Genomic DNA, 19,143 nt, shown 5'->3' with positions numbered 1-19,143 from the left:
TAAACCTCAAAATGGGAACAAGACTGAACTCTGGTCATGGTAAAACTGGGCTGAAAGCCTGGAGGGTGGGTTTACCATGCCAACTATTACTGCCAGAGTGCAGAGGACATTTTGGGATTTAATAAGCTATAGCTATAATATCTGGGTTATGTTGGGAACAGGATATGGCTGAAGGGCATATAACAGCATGTTACAGCACGGCTATAACACCGTTCACTGAAACAAGCTCTTGCTGAGCTTTCTGGGTGGCTCATATGGGTAGATAGGTGGGGGGAAATCAGCCACAGATGGCACTATTTGATAGAATCATACAATCACAGAATGGTTAGGGTTGGAAGGGACCTTAAAGATCATCTACTTCCAAACCCCTGTCATGGGCAGGGATACCTCCCACTAGACCAGGTTGCTCAAAGCTTCATCCAAAGCCTTGCTGACCCATCCCTGCCCACTTCTACAGATGGGGCACCCACAACTTCTCTGGGCAACCTGTTCCAGTGTCTCACCACACTCACAGTAAAGAATTTCTTACTAATATCTCATATAAATCTACCCACTTTCAGTTTAAAACCACCCCCCCAATCCTATCCCTACATGCCTTTGTAAAAAGTCCCTTTGCAGGTTCCTTGTAGGCCCCTTTAGGTACTAGAAGCCTTTTTATAAGGTGTCCCCAAAGCCTTTTCTCCAGGCTGAGCAAGCCCAGCTCTCTCAGCCTGTCTTCACAGGAGAGGTGCTCCAAGATCTCTGATCATCTTTGTGGCCTTCTCTGCACTCACTCAAGCAGGTCCATGTCCTTCTTATGTTGAGGACCCAGGGCTGAACACAGTACTGCTGGTGGGGCCTCCTGAAAGCAGAGCAGAGGGGGAGAATTCCTTGCATCAGTCTACTGGTTTTTCACACTTACCTACTGGCCAATATAAAATGACCAACATCCTCATCTGCTCATTTCCTTACTTTTAAATGCCTAGCTTTTGCAAACGGCATGAGAGGTAAGTATTTCTTCCCTGTTACATATCAGCTTTAACTAGCTTTTGAATCAAAACTATTTTTTTCTATGCTGGTGTGATGGTATTTGTGTATAATGGAAGGTTAGAAATTGCTCCTGGAACCGTGCTCTCCTGTCACAGATTTGAGATGAATTTTTGGTAAAAGCGAAATAATACCACAAGATCTAATTTTAACTACATTTTAAAAGGGAAATGTAATTCTGGTTTTTGAACAAATAATAATGCCTTTACAGAATCATTCTTCTTCAGTGGAATTACATGAGAAAACACCTTCTCTCTGACATTTTTACAGGAAATACCAGGAAACTGAGCATTCCTTACCTTATGGCATTTCCATAAAAACAAGTTTTCCTGCATTATTTTATTTAGAAGCAGTAAAAAATAGCTTTGCTTGTGCTACAGTGTTTTCAGCAAAAATTTCAAGAATATCCTTCCCAGACTTGCCAACCATGTGTATACTCCAAATTACACTTAATTTACTGTGCTTACTGCTTACATGAAGCAGTCATGTCAAGCTTTTATAAACACGCTTCTGATATTATTTGTATAGCAAGGGCTGTGTATATTTTTCACCTGGGCTCATGGGTTCACAGCTAGATTTCAAGAGCTCAATGTCTGTGCTTTTCTCGATCACTAAATGAAGTTTCTTCTTGACAGCTTTCTGCCTTAGACCTTACAGAGAAAGTTGTGAACCTCTGCTCTGCATTGACCAGTTAGCATCTCAGATTAGGGTAGCTGCCAAGACTATTGCAGTTTTCTTTCTCTTTCCAGAACTGCCTTTATTTTTCCCAGCTGTTTTCATTTCCCACTGATATTTCAGCTTTTATCATATTTTTCTCTTGTCTTCTTACTTCTTCTCCTTCAACTATAAGACCTTTACCTTGCCCAGAGAAAGCTGATAATGCTCTAAGGTTGTTGATCCTTGACTAATGGTCTTGTTTCAGGGGTTTGGATGGAGGTCAAAGATCACAATATCTCAGATCTAAAGACTTACTGTATTTGCACTTGTTTTCAGTTTCAAACATAGCCTCCTATGCTCTGAAGAGATTTTATGCAAACTATATTAGATCTGCATGGGAGTCAGTAATAATTGGTAAATTCCAACCCCACTGGGGTCATTGGAGGTTTTGCTGGAGATGTGAATCTGTCCCCTCACTTGTAGTAAGCTGCAGAGGGATGTAGCTAAGGGCAGGCTGTGAAGAGCAGCTTGAAGATTACTTGGCCTTTGCTGCATCCTTGTGCAAGTTAAAGAAAACCACTTGAAGGGAGGTGAGCTTGGAGCGGGGTAGCTTTTCCATCTCCAGTCAGTAGGGCACATCCTGACACCACCCTAGCCAGGAGAAAGGCAGCAGGGAGGCATAGGGGTGAGGCCCCAGCCCCAAGCATTGACCACCTTCCTCAGGCTGGGGACAGGTTGAGGCTGTGCCAGGACATGGTCTCATGGGGAACAGACCAGCTGCAGCAAGGAGACTCTTTACTGGAGATCTGGAAAGCAGTTTTCACCATGCGAATGGTTGGATGCTGTCAAGGATACAATACCCAGGAATGCTGTGAAATTCCTCTGCCTTGCAGTATCCAAAGCACAGGTGAAACAAGACCCTTAGCAACCTCATGTAAGTTCAAAGCTGGTCATGCTATGGGTAGGGGTGTTGGGCCAGTTGACTTCCAAGAGGTCCTTCCCAACCAAACTGTTCAATGATTCAAAGTTGCACTGTTATAAGCATGGAGGGAATCAAAGACTGAGAAGTAGATACCTGTTATTTTTGAGTGGTTTCTTGGAGACAGTATATATATAAAGATGTCTCAGCAGATCTATTTGAAAATAACTGTTTGAGCCACCCTTCTCCCCAGTAGTCCTAAGATTCTTTTCTTTCAGTTGATCTCTGAGATAACTTATGGATTAGAAAGAATAAAGGGTGCAGAGGCTTCTTGTGGCAGGGCACAGGCAACTGGCAGGTCAGGTGTAGGGGGGCCTTTTCATCCTCATCCAAGCCAATGAGTTTCAGTAGGACTGGAATTCCTCTCTGACTCCTAGCAGAAGGCTCTGCCTTGCAAAGTTCACTTGATCCTCTTCTGACAGCCAGGATGGCATGAAGACTTGCAACATTCATGCTGCAAGGCCATTAGCAATTCTTGTACTTCAGGTGACTTATTAATATCTTACTTGACAAGTCAGATTTAAATGCATGTTGAAAAATGACTTTATACTGTCGGAGCTCATTAGGTTTTATGCACAAAACAAAATCATTATTCAGAGATTTGGAACTGCTTTACTAAAGTGGGCATGTATTGAATATCCCCAATGCAATTCTTCCTTCTAATATGGTAATTCGTTATTTGTATTTAATTATCTGCAAGGTGAAAGGTTGCTGGGCAGAGTTGTTCAGCAATAGCCCAATGGAAATTTTTAAGTACTTTCACTCTGGGCTGACTGTCTTTGCAGATCAATCTTACTGCTAATGACAACCAATACTTTCAGATGTGATTACAGACTAGCTCCATCTTTTCATGAGCCGAGACTCTTTGGAATCATATGTATTGATCTTTTTAATAGAAGTCAAGAAAAATGAAATTACTGTGGCTTCTTTTTGCAAAACTATGATAAATGGGAACTTGGAAAGTTACAGGAGATTTTTTTTTTCTGTTGTGGATTATTTTAATCTCTACAAATGATGGTCTTTTTAATAATGTTTGTCTTTCCATTATGCACATTTGCAGCAAGGCCAAAACTTATTTTTGTATTTCTTTATATAACCACATTTAAGCAAAGACATGTCAGAATTGCCTGCTGGTATACTTAGGTAACTATCAAGTAGACTCTAAGCTAAAGGATAAAGATGCTTTTAGATGCCAGGAGATTGTATTTTCCAATACAATTGGTTTAATCCAATTTTTAGAACAGTGTTTTGGGATGTCTGCAATCACGTATTCATTTCTTATATAGAGCTAACCCTTCATTCATGTAATATTGTGACAAGAGACTTTTCCTATGTGCATATTCTTTCTTCCCAGAAGTCTCATACTGGCTTTCATTTATCCAATTTTCAATGGCAATATATGTCACATGGCTCTGCCTTTTGCTTCATTCCCTTTTTCATGTTTATAAACCCCTAGTATTTTATAAGGAAAAGAGCCTATTGTACCCTGCCCCTGAGGCCTCAAGAACAGTGTTTTTGCTTTATATTATGGTATAAACATATGTATACCCCACTGGGAATAATATTTGCTAGTTTGACTTCTCATTCTCATGCCAATAGAAGAGAAGAAAAAATGTTTTAGATCTCACATTAATTGTAGTATTCCTCTTGGATAAATTCCATTGCAAAGGTTGTAGGTAAGATATATCTTAGTGACATAGTAGCAGAAGAAAAGATATGGTTAAGTTGTAGGAGTAGTGGAAGACATATACTGGTGGCTCCCACTGGTATTAATGGGAAGATAACACACATGTCTTATAGATATTTATAACCCGAGGCACTGGCAAACTCCTCAGTTTGAAGGGCAGTGTCAGGTTTTCTTATTGCCTGATTGAGCCTCAATTCTTTTCAGTCTTCTATGTTGTAAATCCATTCTCTTTTCAGGCTTATTTCCACAAGGCAATTTCCTTTTTTTCTCATCACACTCCCATAATTTTTTAACTTCCCCTTCACTTTTCGTTATGCCTCATGCCAAAGCAGTCTTCAAGACCCAGTCATTTGGTTTTATTGCTGTCCTTGAAACTCAACATTTTTCAGTCAGGTTATTTTCTGAATACTTTGGCAAACTGCATCTTGCCATCTTTAGAGGTCCAGATTTAATCCCATTCATGCATATTATCGACTTCAGAAGTCTGGGGGTTTTAAAGTCATGATACACAAAATTTATGTTTAGTTCAAGAAGTTCCTAAACTGTACATAATTGGGAGCGTACACTGAGGGTGCTGTATATCTGCCCTGTTTTGTTTCTCCTTGTTTCATAACCTATCTCCTGCTGCTAGCCAGTGTTGGAGGCAGATTATTAAGTTGGGATGTTTTTTATAGATCCAGTGTAAAGGTCTTCCACTGACACCCCTATCCCACAGATTCTTTCTCTAGGTGTTCTTGCTGTGCCTACTTTACTTTGAATATGCTGTTCACAGGAATTATTATGCGTACAATGTTGAAAAAACCTCCCTGATTACAATTTCATACTAAATCTTTTTGTGACGGACTACATCTTTTAAAAGTGAGCTTTCATATTTCGTATCGACTGGGGTCTGTCTGTATGGCAGATGGACTAAGCCAGGTGATAAAAACATTTTGTGACATACTGCAATCAGCTGCAGACAATCCAGTACTTAAATAAGAAGTCTGGGTAAAAAAGTATTCTTAGATAAAAAAAAAGCAATTATCTAATAATTGCTTTAGGTATACCTTGGTGTTTTCATTAAAAATAGTGAAAGATGTTTCAGCATGTCTTGCAACCATTTGTGTTCAGTCAAAACCAGGCACTTTTTTCTGTGGTTTTCTTAGACTTTGCTTTACAGACTAGTGTCTGACTGATTTTGCATAGGAAAGTTGTCCCTTTGTTATGTAATGAAGTTGCAAAATTAACCATGTTGGGAAGAAGACTGTAGAATTTCGTCACAATTTATTTCAGTGTATCTGGAATGCCAAGTTATTCTGCCAGTACAGTTGTAGTGATGAAAAAAGCATTTCTTCAGGAAAACAACATTTTTTTTTGGCTCAAAGATGTCTTGGTTTGAGCACTAAAATCTAATTTGGTGGCATGTTGAAATAGAGTACACTAAAGTTGACACCTGAAAGATGATTAATACTTCTGTTGTAGTCTTGTAGAACACTGGTTTTGTGAAAGATTTTGGTGTTTGCCAATAGATAGCACACGTATAATACATAGACAATATGCATGTGCTGGAACTGAATGATCTTTAAGGTCCCTTCCAACCCAAACCAGTCTGCAATTCTTCCATCCGGTTTATGAGTTCTGAGCTCAGATTAAACACTTTTGTTTTGTTTTTTTTTTTGGCAAGCATGGTAAGGTACATGTACTGAACTTCTTTTATAATGCATCCAAAGCAGTCTGTATTAAATAACTCAAACATTCAGTTTAGTCCACCCAGCACACACATAAGTGGATATGCTTATGTGAATATATACTTTAAGCTCAAAGGTCAAACTACTCCTGTGTTACTGTATCCCTTGAGGAGTCTCCTTGTTTATTTGAACAATCCAAATAAGATCTTTCTCTGTACCTGTATCACTCATATGTGAAAAGAAGGAGGAGCTTGCTATTGCTTCAAGCTTTTGAACCTTTTTCTTCTTTAATGAAACCGTTTATGGGATAAACCTGAAACAAAGGTTAGCAGTACAAATAGCATTTTACCTTTAGAATAGCTTGCAGGATTAGGCAGGATGTTATTTTATATATTTTGTTAGTTTCTCATCTGGGTAAGAAGAAAGGTATATTGAGGTAGAAAGAGAAACCTAAAACTAAATGAGATGGTATAAGCTAGAGACTGTTTTCAGCATTTTTTTTTTCTCAGCTCATCCTAACTCATTTATACTTTTTTAAGGCACTTAAATAGTAAGTGTGCTAGGGTTGGTATTTTTTTTTGCTACAGCAGGTAAGAGAAGGGAATGCACCATTTTTCTGACCATTGGGAAACTTGGCTCTGCATCTCCTTAAACTCTTTTGCACAGCTCAGAGGGGAAATTCATCAGCTTTGGCTGTCTAGGGTTTTATTATCATTCTTTAGCACCATTGCTTTTTGATATGTGCAACACCCAGATTGTGTGACAGCTAGTCACTATTCATAGAATCATAGAATCATAGAATCATAGAATCATAGAATCATAGAATCGTTATGGTTGGAAAGGACCTCAAGATCATCTAGTTCCAACCCCAACCATGGGCAGGGACACCTCACACTAAACCATCCCACCCAAGGCTTCATCCAACCTGGCCTTGAGCACCACCAGGGATGGAGCATTCACAGCCTCCCTGGGCAACCTATTCCAGTGCCTCACCACCCTACCAGGAAAGAACTTCCTCCTTATATCTAATCTAAACTTACCTTGTTTAAGTAAGTTTAACCCATTACCCCTTGTCCTGTCACTACAGTCCCTGATGAAGAGTCCCTCCCCAGCATCTCTATAGGCCCCCTTCAGGTACTGGAAGGCTGCTATGAGGTCTCCACGCAGCCTTCCCTTCTCCATGCTGAACAGCCCCAACTTTCTCAGTCTATCTTCATACGGGACGTGCTCCAGTCCCCTGATCATCCTCGTGACCCTCTTCTGGACTTATTCCAACCAGAGCTGCACACAATACTCCATTTCTATAAAGACTTTGCGTGCTATTTTAGACTCTGACAGATAGTGACCAAATCTTATAGCACAGTCCAGTCAGAAATACACAGCAGTTATCACTAAAAACAGCATTTCTTGCAGTTATCAAGTAATGGCATCAAATACCATGGTTATTTCTCATTTGAATGAGAGAGGAAAATAGTTTATCTATTTATTTATCTATCTGTAGTGCTACTTGGTAAATTTTGTCAATTTTAGTGTTTACCAACTTTAGAAAGAAAGATTAATTTGGAAAAGAAGATGGAAAACACGTAATAACCTATGAATAAAAAATGTGAAGGAAGGAAGGAAGAAAAAGAAGAAAAGAGAAGGGAGACTGGGCTGGGCTGAACATCTGCATCAACAGCTTTGTTAGATCTGTGTGTCTCAGTGTAGTGAAGAAATAAACTGGTTTCCACCAGGCATCTTGAATGTTGCTAAATCTTCGCAAAGGATTAGATCAAAGAAGAGTATTTAGCTCTCAATGTGAGCTCTAGTTCATCTGCCATGGTTTTTTTCTCCAACTTAAGTGTAAAAATGACTGAAAAGTAATCAGTAAGTTGAGCTGGGTTTGCAATGTTCAAGACTAAAATTTTGGTTACATTGGAAAGATCTGTGATATTCTGACATGGCAATGAAACAGTTAAATCTGTACTGGGTATCCCCAGAAGAATAAGTCACACAGCAGTTACTTAAAATGGGAAAATACTTGGGTTGGTAAAGAAGTTTTCCATTATATTTTTTATGGAAACTTTTCTCCCGATGAAACAATTAGATTTTTATTTTTTTTTAATGAAAAGTCTTTAACGGAAATCAGCTGTCTGGTGGGGTTTTTTTGGTTGGTTTTTTGGTTTGGTTTGGTTTTGGGGTTTGTTTGTTGTTATTTTCCCCAGAAATTAATGGCTTTTTGTTGAAAGAAGAAATTCTAAAGAAGATAAGAAAAGAATACTTCAACAAGATCCCCATATTTGGAACATAGAGTTGGCTACTGATTGGTTAAATATTTTGCTGTCTAATGAGTCAAATTACTGACAAATATAAAAGCTGGTGTTCAAAAGAGCACTTGATCCTTTGCATATCTAAGTGTAAATGGTCAGAAGAGTGCTGAAACATTTCTCTTTGGTGAGGGTTCCAACCCAACTTCCATGCAAATAGACAAAAATATTCTTTTTTATTACTGTACGAAGAGAACTGAGACCTAGGATCTAAGGCTTGCATGAATATGCTGTGTGCTGAGGAAATGCATGTTAGGAGACCTGCTGCAGCTGATGGCCAGCAAAGGGAAATTCATGTCTGCAGATGAAAGTATGACAGTTGGCAATGGACTGTAACAGAGATTCTTTTCCCTTTGGCATTTGATAACTGTTAATTCTTCGTATACCTGGCTTCCACCAATGAACACAGTACTTTTTACTGATAAGAAATTCACATTGTTAAACTCCACATGAACTCAAAAAATATTAAGGTATAAATGCTTACAGGCAAATATGAACAGAAAATGTCAGAGAAAATTTAATAATTGAGCTTAATAAAATAAGCTTGTTTTGGAATCTTGCTTTATATGTTTCTGAAAGAACAATCACTCTTAATGAAACTAAGTCAAGAATGAAATGTAGTGTACGGCTAATTGGGAAAGGATCGATGGATTCAGAAAAGCATAGGAGTCCTAAAGAAACAGCAGTTTAAACTAGTGTTGATTTAACCGTGTACTCTGTTTATCTGTCCTTCTGCCTTATAAGGGACTAAATATCTAATACAATGTCACAGTACAGGTTGTCCTTGATAGGAAGTATTACTAACAGTAAACCAGTCTCTCGTGTGAGGCCTTGAATAAGCCAACATTGTGATTTGAAATGAATGCTGACAAGCCTTCATATCACTGTAACCTATCACCAGATACTTATCCTACACAACAGATTCCCCATTAGTTATGTTAGAAATAGTTTGTAGCACTAGAATACATGACTAATATTATTTTTTGTGTCCCTTTATCTGTCAGTCTAACTGAATCTACGGTGATTCAGTTAGCTCCAGCCTACTCTTATTCCCCATGAAGGAGCAAAGGACAGAGGAATGAAAGCAGCTTCAGCCTTCTACTCCACAGCCAAGCACATTCTGGTAAGCACAGCCCACAGGTAAAGCAGGGTAAGTGAAGTGAGGAAAGAAGGAAAAAGGAAGATAAATATTGCACAACTGAAGCTGTAAATACCACACAACTGGACAAAACAGAGAATAGACAAGGGATATACCAGAAGTCACAGGTATTCAGTTATGCAGATTGAAACAAAGAGAGAGAATGAGCAAAAAGGGATAGAAACCTTGGAGAGTTAAGTACGGGAGAAAATGGTCATGTACGGGACTGGCAGAGAAGGCAATGGAGACGAGCAAGTAAGTATAAAAGCAGCCTGAGCTAGAGACAATTTGCTTGTCAAATTCAGAGGTCCTACTGCAAATTATGGAGATGTGCCTTAAAGATGTCTCCAGAATTTCCTAGCACAGAAGCAATAGGGAAATGCTGGGCTTCTACTACACCTTTAGTAAGAGTAAAACTCAACAAACTATCTGCAGCAAAATATGCTTGGACATGCTAGTGAACTACCTCCAGATTCTCAATGAGGGCTGCTTCATCTGTTCTGTGCACGACTAAAGAAAATTCTGTTTTCATGTTGGTCCCACAGAAGGTCCAGCACAAACTTTAGACCAGTGAAGATGAAAGTCACATCACATTGTCACATTAATCACATCACAGCACATCCTGCATTTCTTAGCCTGCCCATGATATGCTCTAAGAAATGTCTCACTTATGTCTCTCCTGGTTTTGCACTCATGGCAAGATGAGCAGAGCCACCATCACTTCTATATTTGTGCTAAGAACTTTCATTCTGAGTGGGAACTTTGTGCTGTTCCAAATATTTTTAAGATGTCCTGTGCTATTTACACAGCATGCACAAATCACCAATCCTGCAATAAGAGAAAACACCCACTCTCTTCTCATTTGTCCTGGCCTGGGCTGAAACAGTGAGTTACAACTTTTTCATTGCTCTTCTATTCTTGTTGATAACTCAGTTTGGCAGTCTCTTTTTTCCAAGCAATATTCTGGTGAAATAGGTGGCAAATATCAGGAAAGTGTCTGAAAAATGCAATACAAATGAAATCTTCTCTCTTGTAACATCTCACAGTATCTATTGAGTATAAAATTTAATCAGATGATCAAGAAGGGATGGCAAACTTTGCATTTCACATGTCCTCTTTTTGTATTTCCTTCTAATAATTTCCATATGCCTCTTATCTGAAAAAAGAATTATTTCATCTGCTTCTTTGACTTGAATAATTCTACAGTGTTTTCCAATAAGGATGAGGCAAGTTTACCCAAAATCATCTGTGTGACAATGCTGTGGTGGAGAGCACTTAATTTATCTGCAAAGTGAGAATTCTGGGGTGAAGTAGAACTAGTTTTGGGGTAGCTGTCTACATTTTCTGTTTATGAACATGAAAAAGAAGAAAATAGGGTATGATCGATTTCAGAGCCCCTTCAGTATGTCCCAGTGTGTTATTCCTGAGTGCTGCACAGTTTCTACTCTTCTATTTCTATTTCTATTCTTCACAGAATTTCTGAATAGTAGCAAATTGTCCATGTCTTACACAGGAACAAGTTATCACTGGCAACTTTCTTATAGCTGCTTCAGACTTCAGTCTTCTGCAGGGTCATAACATCTGCTACACATTTATAGAATTCCTACTAATATATTAAAAAAACCCAGATTTATTATGTGAGTGCTGAATTGTGGAGATTTTTCCACGTGCTGAAATTGGTTAGTAGGTCACCCTGAAAAGCTAAATATAGCTATTTTTATATTTTAACATATAACAGCATGCTCAATGCTGCTATTTTGGTCACTCAGCCCAAACCAGACAACACAGCAAACAATGGAAAACTTCCTTTGCTTGCAGGACTGGGCCTCAAGGCTTATTGAAGTACCAGTAAAACCACGTGCAAGGAAATGCTCTCTTGTGCACGTTTCTAGAACCAGAATACAAGTTGCTAGGAAAGGTTTCAAGGAAACATGTCCAAGTCTTAAAATCAGATTTTTTTTTTTTTTTTTTTAGAGGGAGAATGGACCAACTTCAAGAAAGCATTTATTATGAGAAAAGTTACTGAAGTCCAGGCTAGACTCTCCGGATCTCAGCTGAAGAGAACAATATGCTTCTTCTTTAAGTCCTGTGGATGCATTTTGTGTGACGTACCCTGCTATTTCCCTGGGCAGGAGCAGAATTTCCTCTGCAGCCATGTTTGATAATCACCTGTGATTCAGGAGCGAATAACCAAACTCCCATTCCCTGCATCCTGAGGCTGTGCTGTGAGTGACTGGCTTCTGGTTATTCTGATGGACCTCCCTCTTCTCACCAGCTCCTCGTGAAAGCCTGGGCTCTTTTTGCCTCCTAAAAAATGTTTGTGGGTCGGGAAAATAACTTCCCATTTGCGCTCTAGTCATAACCCTTAGTGCAAACATCAAGGGCTGGTAATCCAGTTTGCTTGTGCCTCTTCTGTTATGATCTTTATTTGCCTAGTGGGTGGGTGGTGATGACATTTCCCTACAGGAAAATATTAACTGCATAACCTTTTCCCTCTCTTGGCTCATCGTCATCAGCATCGTCAACGTTGTCAGACGTCAAGTGCCTTGGTTTGAAGTCAGCAGATACTCCTCCTGTCTGGACAGGCAGCACTGCCAGCAACGCCCTGGAGATCCTAGCTTCCTGAGTGCCACTCTTTGTGTGACTGTTAGCCATCTTTGACAAAGAGAATGTTTTTCATGAACGACTAAGGAAATCCTTGGTCAAGAAACACAGCTTCCCCCCTACTTGCCTGCTGCCAGGAAGCTCTAAAGAGAGTCTCTGTAGTAGTATTTTTTTCTTTTTTTTTTATTACTTCACATTGGAGTTCAGTCCTGAACTCTAAGCCAGAACATCTAAGCTGTGCTGGAACTGCTGAAAGGCTACAGACCTTTCTAAAAGTTCAGGTATTTCAAAGCCCTGAGAACATGTGTTATCATTTACATCACATATTTACTTGAGAGAGAGCAGCTCTGCTCAAACATTCTCTCTACTCCGATAAAACCATGTTTGCCCGGTGACACATCCTCTGAAAAATACCTTTCACACTTCGTTCCCACCAAGTCTTTGTCAACTTCCCCGATGCCCACCAGTGCACAGCAAGTCAGCAAGTCTCATGGCAGCCAGTTCTCCTGTCATTACAAGGGCAGTAGCATTCTAGCCTTGGATTTCTGAAGGAAAAAGGGTGAAGAGCCAAGCAAACACTGACTTTTATTCTTAAAAATCCAAATCAAACTTAGCTGTTTTGTGAGCTTTCCAGCCTGGCTCATGAATTCTGAGTGCTAATATAATGGAAGAGCTTGAAATGCATCTTTGCTGACCAGCCCAGGTGTTTGGGTGAATGCAAAAGGTTATAGAACATGTTGAAAGGCAAATCATCTTATACTGGTACATGTGTTGTCCAGCAACATTTTTAGGCAGTTTTCTCTTAAAATTTGGCATTTTTCAAAAAATTGGGAAAAGACAAGAAATATGTAGAATAAGCCCTTTTCCTTGTTACTTTGAAAATTGATACCTCAAATAGTAATTAGTATGTGCAATTAATTGTGAATGACTCCTTGATAATTTCAGGGGCAATAGCTGTGTTAGAAACATTCTGGTGTCCACAACAATGACACAGAGGCAAGATAACGTGTAGTAGTGGTGACAAACGCAGTGGTACTGGCCTGTGTTGTGCATTATTTCTGGTTGTACTGAGGGTACAGATTGCCCCATCATAGCTGTAAGAAGAGCAGGACCTGAAAAACATCAGGGAATCTGGGAGACAAGATAGTGTTGCAGGAACCTAAGAAGCAGAAAGTGGAAAAGACTTGGATGCTGACTGGGGAGTTGTAAGAGAAGGAGCAGTGGAAATGGATGCAAGGACTGTAATAATGGCAGTAAAGTAGCTGATGGTAATAGGAGCAGCTATGAAAAAAGAAATGTGATAAGAAGAAAAGAAGAGCTAGGGACAAAACACTGAAGTACTGAAGAAATATATAATATCTCTAAAAAATACATTTTGGAAACCAGTTCATCGGGAGTCCTCAGTTTTTTCTTCCAAAGTTAGTTACTATTAACAGATGTTGCACAATGTTGCACAATGCTGAGATGTATTTGGTTTTCTCCATCCTATTCCTGGCATAAAGTATTTTCTCCTTTGTGTGAGAAAAAACTGCTTTTTTGTCAGCAGATGCCAGGAAGTACTAGAAATGGTTCCCTAGGAGAGGACTGGGGATGCTGTCTTCTCACCTGCATCAGTCTGTGATCTCTGTTAATATCAGAACCAGGTACTTCTGGGGGATTTATTTAAATTCCTTTGTTAGGATTTTCATCTACAGAGATATTTTCCAACACAAAGCTGGTCCTGCTGTTATAGATTGTCCTAGTCAGATGGTATTGCTTGCAGGTGTCCTGTATTACAGAGACATTTTCATTTCCACATAATGGTGGAATACCTCAGGTAAGTTTGCTTTCCCTAAACTCAGCCTTAGGCTGACAGCCCTGTATCTGGGTCAGGACTATACTTTCCATCTTCGGGTGTTTTGCTTTGTTTAACAAAGCAAGTGCTTAGAGAAGGGAAGGATACAAGTCTATCAATTGTACATGGTGGAACTGAGCTCACCATCTTCCTGGTCCTCTGCTTTGATGTGTAGAGGTTTAATCATACTTCCTACAATGTCTCACACTTGCAAATGCTGCCCTGCATTTTTACATAGAGGATTGAGTGCAGCACAAAAATAAAAAGGGGGAAAAAAGGAAAAAGGATGTAAGTATGTGCTTATGGGGTTTCATTTTGCCCAAGCAAACAGTTAAAAAATAAAGAAATATGTGAGAGTTGGCAGATAGTTCCTGGAGTGAGGGCTAGGTCAGACACTGGTGGCAAGCAGGACTGGACAAAGGAAGAAAGTGTCAGACAGAAGTATAAGAGAATCTCATGTTTTGGAACTTTTAGTGAATTCTCAAAGGCTCAGTGCAGGTTTTCTTTGTCAGGGCAGGTAATTATCTCCCAAAGCACTCATCAAGTTGCACCATAATACCAGAGCCTTCTGGGGAAAACCCAGGTGAACTTTTTCTTGGGAAGGGGCATAAAAAATCTTCCAACATAGTGCTTAGGTTCAAGGATAGCAACAGGCGCTGGTCTTGTGGAAACATTTCATTTTAATTCCACAATATCCTCTTATGTAAACACTGAAACACATTGAATCAATTTTTCAAACAAACTTGTAAAATCAGAAAATACACCAGCCTCTGATAGGCAGAAGCATTAATTGCCAGGAGCACAAAGAGGCGTTTAAACATTGAAGCATTCTGGCAAAAATACAAATGACTTATTTTCCTTCCATGCCCTTGAAAATAGCTTTACTAAACTCTGAGCTTCCTATGATGGAGGGTTTACCATTAATCACCTTTATGACATCTCATATGTAGGCTGGGGATAAATTCATAGGCCCTAATCAACCACTTTCCTGAGGAAATTGGCCAAATCCCTACTCTTTGAGGAGGGAAGCGGGGGATGAATCACAACAACTTTGCTATTCAGACAAATCTCTTTTCAAGTGCCCTTAAAGCTTTTTTTCATATACAGCAAAGACAGCCACACAGGAAACAATAATAGTTTAATCTCTTGAAAAATTTCCTTCCTGCACTGCAGCAGCCTTTCAGACAGGTAGTCAAAGCACGCCAAAGAAAATTAGCAGCAGCTGATGCCAAAAGCAGGCTGTTACATTAGCCTTTTAGCTCTGTCCCTTTTCCTTCCATGTGGGTAGAGAACAAGAAACTACTCATCTCCCTGACTAAACATGCTCTGAGCTACATTTTGCTGTGCATTAGTAACACTTACAGGCCTGGGGAACTGATAATGGAGAACAGAAGACACAGAGGGATGGGTCCTGCAAACACTTACTGTGGTACCTCTACAGTGAATAGCCTCACTGATTCACATCCCAGGCCTACAAAGAGAACTGTGTTTGTAGCCTCCCACATATGTGCATACTTACCAGTAAGTATCTGTAGGATTTTTACAACTTGTCTGTTGTGGCATTTTTTTCCTTCTGAATTTTTCTTCCTTTGACTTGAAATTCTTTGCTTAACATTGTCTAAAGAGGAAGAAAAACATCTTCATTTTAACACAGAGCTGGGCATGAGTCAGGGCAATACATCATCACATGGACTTTCATTTCGCTTGGGCTTTTTTTCACTATTTTTGCTTGCATTTTTCCTGTACACATGGCAAACTACATGCTCAATTTGTGCTGCAGTTGCATGGCAGGTTAACGTGAGTGCTGAGGTAGATGAAGAAACCCCTAACCAAAAGCTAGTGCTTGCCCCTGTCCTTGTGGACTGGTGCCTGCTATAATTACACTGCTTGTTAACTTGGTGATAGCATTGCTGTTTGAAGCAGATTTCAATGTCTACAACTCTGGAATGCTGTTTAAGGAGGTATGAAATAAAATAATTGGTATAAAGCACTCTGTACACACGTCACAGCTAGAGCATAAAAGGATAGCAATAAAGGGCTAGAATGGTAGGAAGAATTTTACGTTATATTTTAAAGGTGCTTCTTTGCTTCGTTGCAAACACCATCATGTGAAATACAAGTATTTGCCTGCTTTCAGTGCTGAGTTTCACCTGAAGTCACCCCTGTGTCACTCAAATTGTTGACAGATTTTCATAACATCTGTATGTAGAAACATTATTGTTCTGAGTTCATATTAAAAAGCAGAATAATAAAGCACACCTGCTGAAGCCTTTTTCTAGAAATGATTGCATCATGGAACAAGAGTGTGTGCTTGCTTGTTTTATGGGCAATCCCAAAACAGGGCTAAATCCTGTTCACAGAAAATATGGGGATGTAAATGAATTAGAAGCTCTTTAAAGCAAGAGGAAACATCTCTACCAAAAAGTGAAATGCCATGCCAGGTGGTGTGGCAAACAGGATGTAACAGCAGCTTCTCTCTCGTTCGACTTCCTCTGGAGCAGCAGAAGAAAAATCCTTATGAAGCTTTTATGGCAAGGCAAAACCCAGCATGTGTCCTAAGCTAGCTTCATGATGGCCTTTGGTGTTGCTACGAGGAAGGCTAAAAGACCTCAGCTATGCTTGGTCCACTTACATGTCAGATTAGGAAACTCATGGATTCATCCTGTGTTCAGTGCTGGCAGTATTTCCTCTTCCCGCCTGTTCTCTGGAGGTTGCCTCCAAGCATGTATGGTGCAAATCTGAACTCAGGTGATACCTTTGGACACAGCCAAGATAGAGCCAGAGTCTAGAACTTCTCCAACTCCAAATATTCTGTCCCTGGATGCAGAGAGGTTGCCCAGCAGTGCAGAGGATAAGGGTAGGAGGGCAAGGTGAAATTTCTTTACAAGTGGCTACTACAAGTGGTATAGGTGAAAAGACTCATAAAACAAGCCTTCTGCAGAAGGCCACATTAGATTATCCTACATAAATGCTGTCATTTGTAACCAAGGTACCTCCTGAAAGTGCAAACCAAAATCAGGGCAATCCAGAATGAGAGGCATGGTACATACAACATACTAGAAGAAGGCAGCTTCTGGTGTGAGGTTATTGCAGTATAAAGATATCTGAGATACCAGTGGACACTGGTGACAGAAAAGTCTATTTCACCCTATTGTCGACTTCCTGGGTGCAATCTGGGAAAATTCCATATAGTAACAGAAAGAGGAAAAGCCACACAAGCTGGGAACCTCAAGTACTTTGGCCTGCCACATAGTTTGTGAGACTTTGGACAGGATGCATTACCTCGCCTGAAAAGGATTTTTTCCTTTTTTATCAGATTTTGCAAAATAACAAGCCTGTAGTTACTGCACTACCAGTATCCAGGGATACAGTTCAGGTTCTGAAGCAAGTACACCTCAAGAACAGAGTGAGGAAAACCAAGTCCTGCTGTAAATCAGAGGATTGATACTGTACTGCTAGGAACTTTGTTTCAGTTTCTTCACCAAGCCATATGCTGAATAGCTGTTATTTGCACTTAGTGACAAAGATTATCCCTGTTACTTGCTAGACACAAGTGACAAGGATGAATCCTTGTTCCTAAGCGCAAAACTCAGCAGTCCCATGTTGCGTTTTCAAGCCAGTACAACAAGCACTGCGTCAGACATTGGAACAAATGAGAAAGTGTCTTTGTTTCTTCAACATCAGTATGTGGAACAGCAGCTTCACATCTGTGTACTTATTTTGCATATTTTAATTACATCATGGCAGCAATGAAATATCTACACATAGTTGTTATTTTTTCCCATAATGTGTCTAATTGTACTTCAGTTACATTACGGAAACAGTATATGCTTGTAGTGAAAAACTTGGCAAGTCAGATGATGTGAGATGTTTTCCACCAGTATTTTTAATGCTTCCTGTTAATAGAACAAAGTGTTATAAAACTATACTTGTTTTTCCTGAGCTGTACTTTCTTCTCTTAATAAAACATCAGCTTGATTTTGTAAAATAATAAGAGAGTAAACAGCTATACTGGCCATGTCATAGAGGAAAACCTTTCCAAAGAGATTGCTTTTTCTTCCCAGAAAGAAAATGTCCTGCTGAGCAGCGGCCGGATCCAGTGCCCACAGAAGTCAGTGGAAGAACTCCCACTGATGACAGTGGATGTTGGATGAAGTCCCATCTCATTCTCATGTTTAAACGCTAAAAAATCAGCTGCCAAGTTCTAATGAGTACAGTGAAAGCCTTGTGTTATATAAGTTACTCACAATAGATTATTACAACCATTAAGAAAAGCTGATTAATTTTATTAAAAGCATACTTTTGTTGGCTCCTTTTAAGCCGTTCCCAAAGTCTACACATATCTTCTTCACTTTGCTCTTTTGAATCTCTGTTTTATAAACAAAACACAAACAAAAACATAATTTCCTGTTGGTTGTTGAAGAAAGACTGGATTTACTCTTTACATGGGAAAACGTTTGGTTGTTAAACACATGCGACAGCACATGGCCTTGTTCAAACATCCTATCAAATTAAAAGCAGATTCCAGCTCTAGTGTTCCAGATGAAGGGCATGGGCCTGGGACAGGCACTCACATGAAATTGCATTGCATTTAAGAAGACAGTGATCAAAGCACTGCACCTCATACAATGAGTGAGTGGCAAATCTGTCTTATCTGAGCATCAAGGAATAATTATAGAGAATTATTTGATCTTCCACTAAGGTAAACCTCACAATTATGATGCTGATTGAACAGGTTCTTCTGTTTCAGGAAAAGCAACATTAATACTTAGTGCTATAATGCACTTACCAGATGGTATGAAAGTAACATCCTAACGCTTCAGTAATTGATGTCTTCTCAGTCTATTTTTTTGTTGATCACTCCCTGCTCAGGTTTGTGCCATCCTGGCAACATGGCAACATGCAAGATACTTTCTAATGACCCAAGGTAAGCAATCCTGAATTGTTTGTGTATCTGGATATGACAAAAGCAGTGCAAATGCCCAGTTACTGGTACTTTGAAACCAAGTGAACAGATCGGACCTTTGACCTTGGTATATGCTTGTCTTTTGAAATACAGTTAACTTTTTGCCAGCTATAGCTTGATTTTGCAGATGTATTATGGAGCAGAAAACTTAAAAATAGAATTTACCTCTGCTGTTAACAAGTTTTGACCTTTGCTCACATTTGTTGGGGAAAGTAGCTCATAGTACCAATTAACATGAATTATTAACTCCTACATTAATAATTAATTTATTAGAGGGCT

The 19,143-nt window shown here is 39.5% G+C and overlaps 2 long non-coding RNA genes across 2 annotated transcripts; one reads left to right on the top strand and one right to left on the bottom strand.

Moving 5' to 3' along the window:
* Positions 1 to 745: 745 nt before the first annotated feature.
* Positions 746 to 18,796, bottom strand: LOC136012600 (uncharacterized). Its single transcript, XR_010611847.1, has 3 exons — positions 18,688 to 18,796; positions 15,418 to 15,516; positions 746 to 841 (listed from the first exon to the last, which is right to left on the bottom strand). It is a non-coding gene; the product is annotated as an uncharacterized LOC136012600 (long non-coding RNA).
* Positions 9,620 to 13,440, top strand: LOC136012599 (uncharacterized). The gene is made up of 3 exons (XR_010611845.1): positions 9,620 to 9,715; positions 11,435 to 11,685; positions 11,977 to 13,440. It is a non-coding gene; the product is annotated as an uncharacterized LOC136012599 (long non-coding RNA).
* Positions 18,797 to 19,143: the final 347 nt, after the last annotated feature.

The sequence above is a fragment of the Lathamus discolor genome, chromosome 4 (assembly GCF_037157495.1).
Source record: "Lathamus discolor isolate bLatDis1 chromosome 4, bLatDis1.hap1, whole genome shotgun sequence".
Classification (NCBI taxonomy): Eukaryota; Metazoa; Chordata; class Aves; order Psittaciformes; family Psittacidae; genus Lathamus; species Lathamus discolor.
Note: the sequence above shows the minus strand (reverse complement) of the source record. Positions and strands in the feature narration are given on the sequence as shown.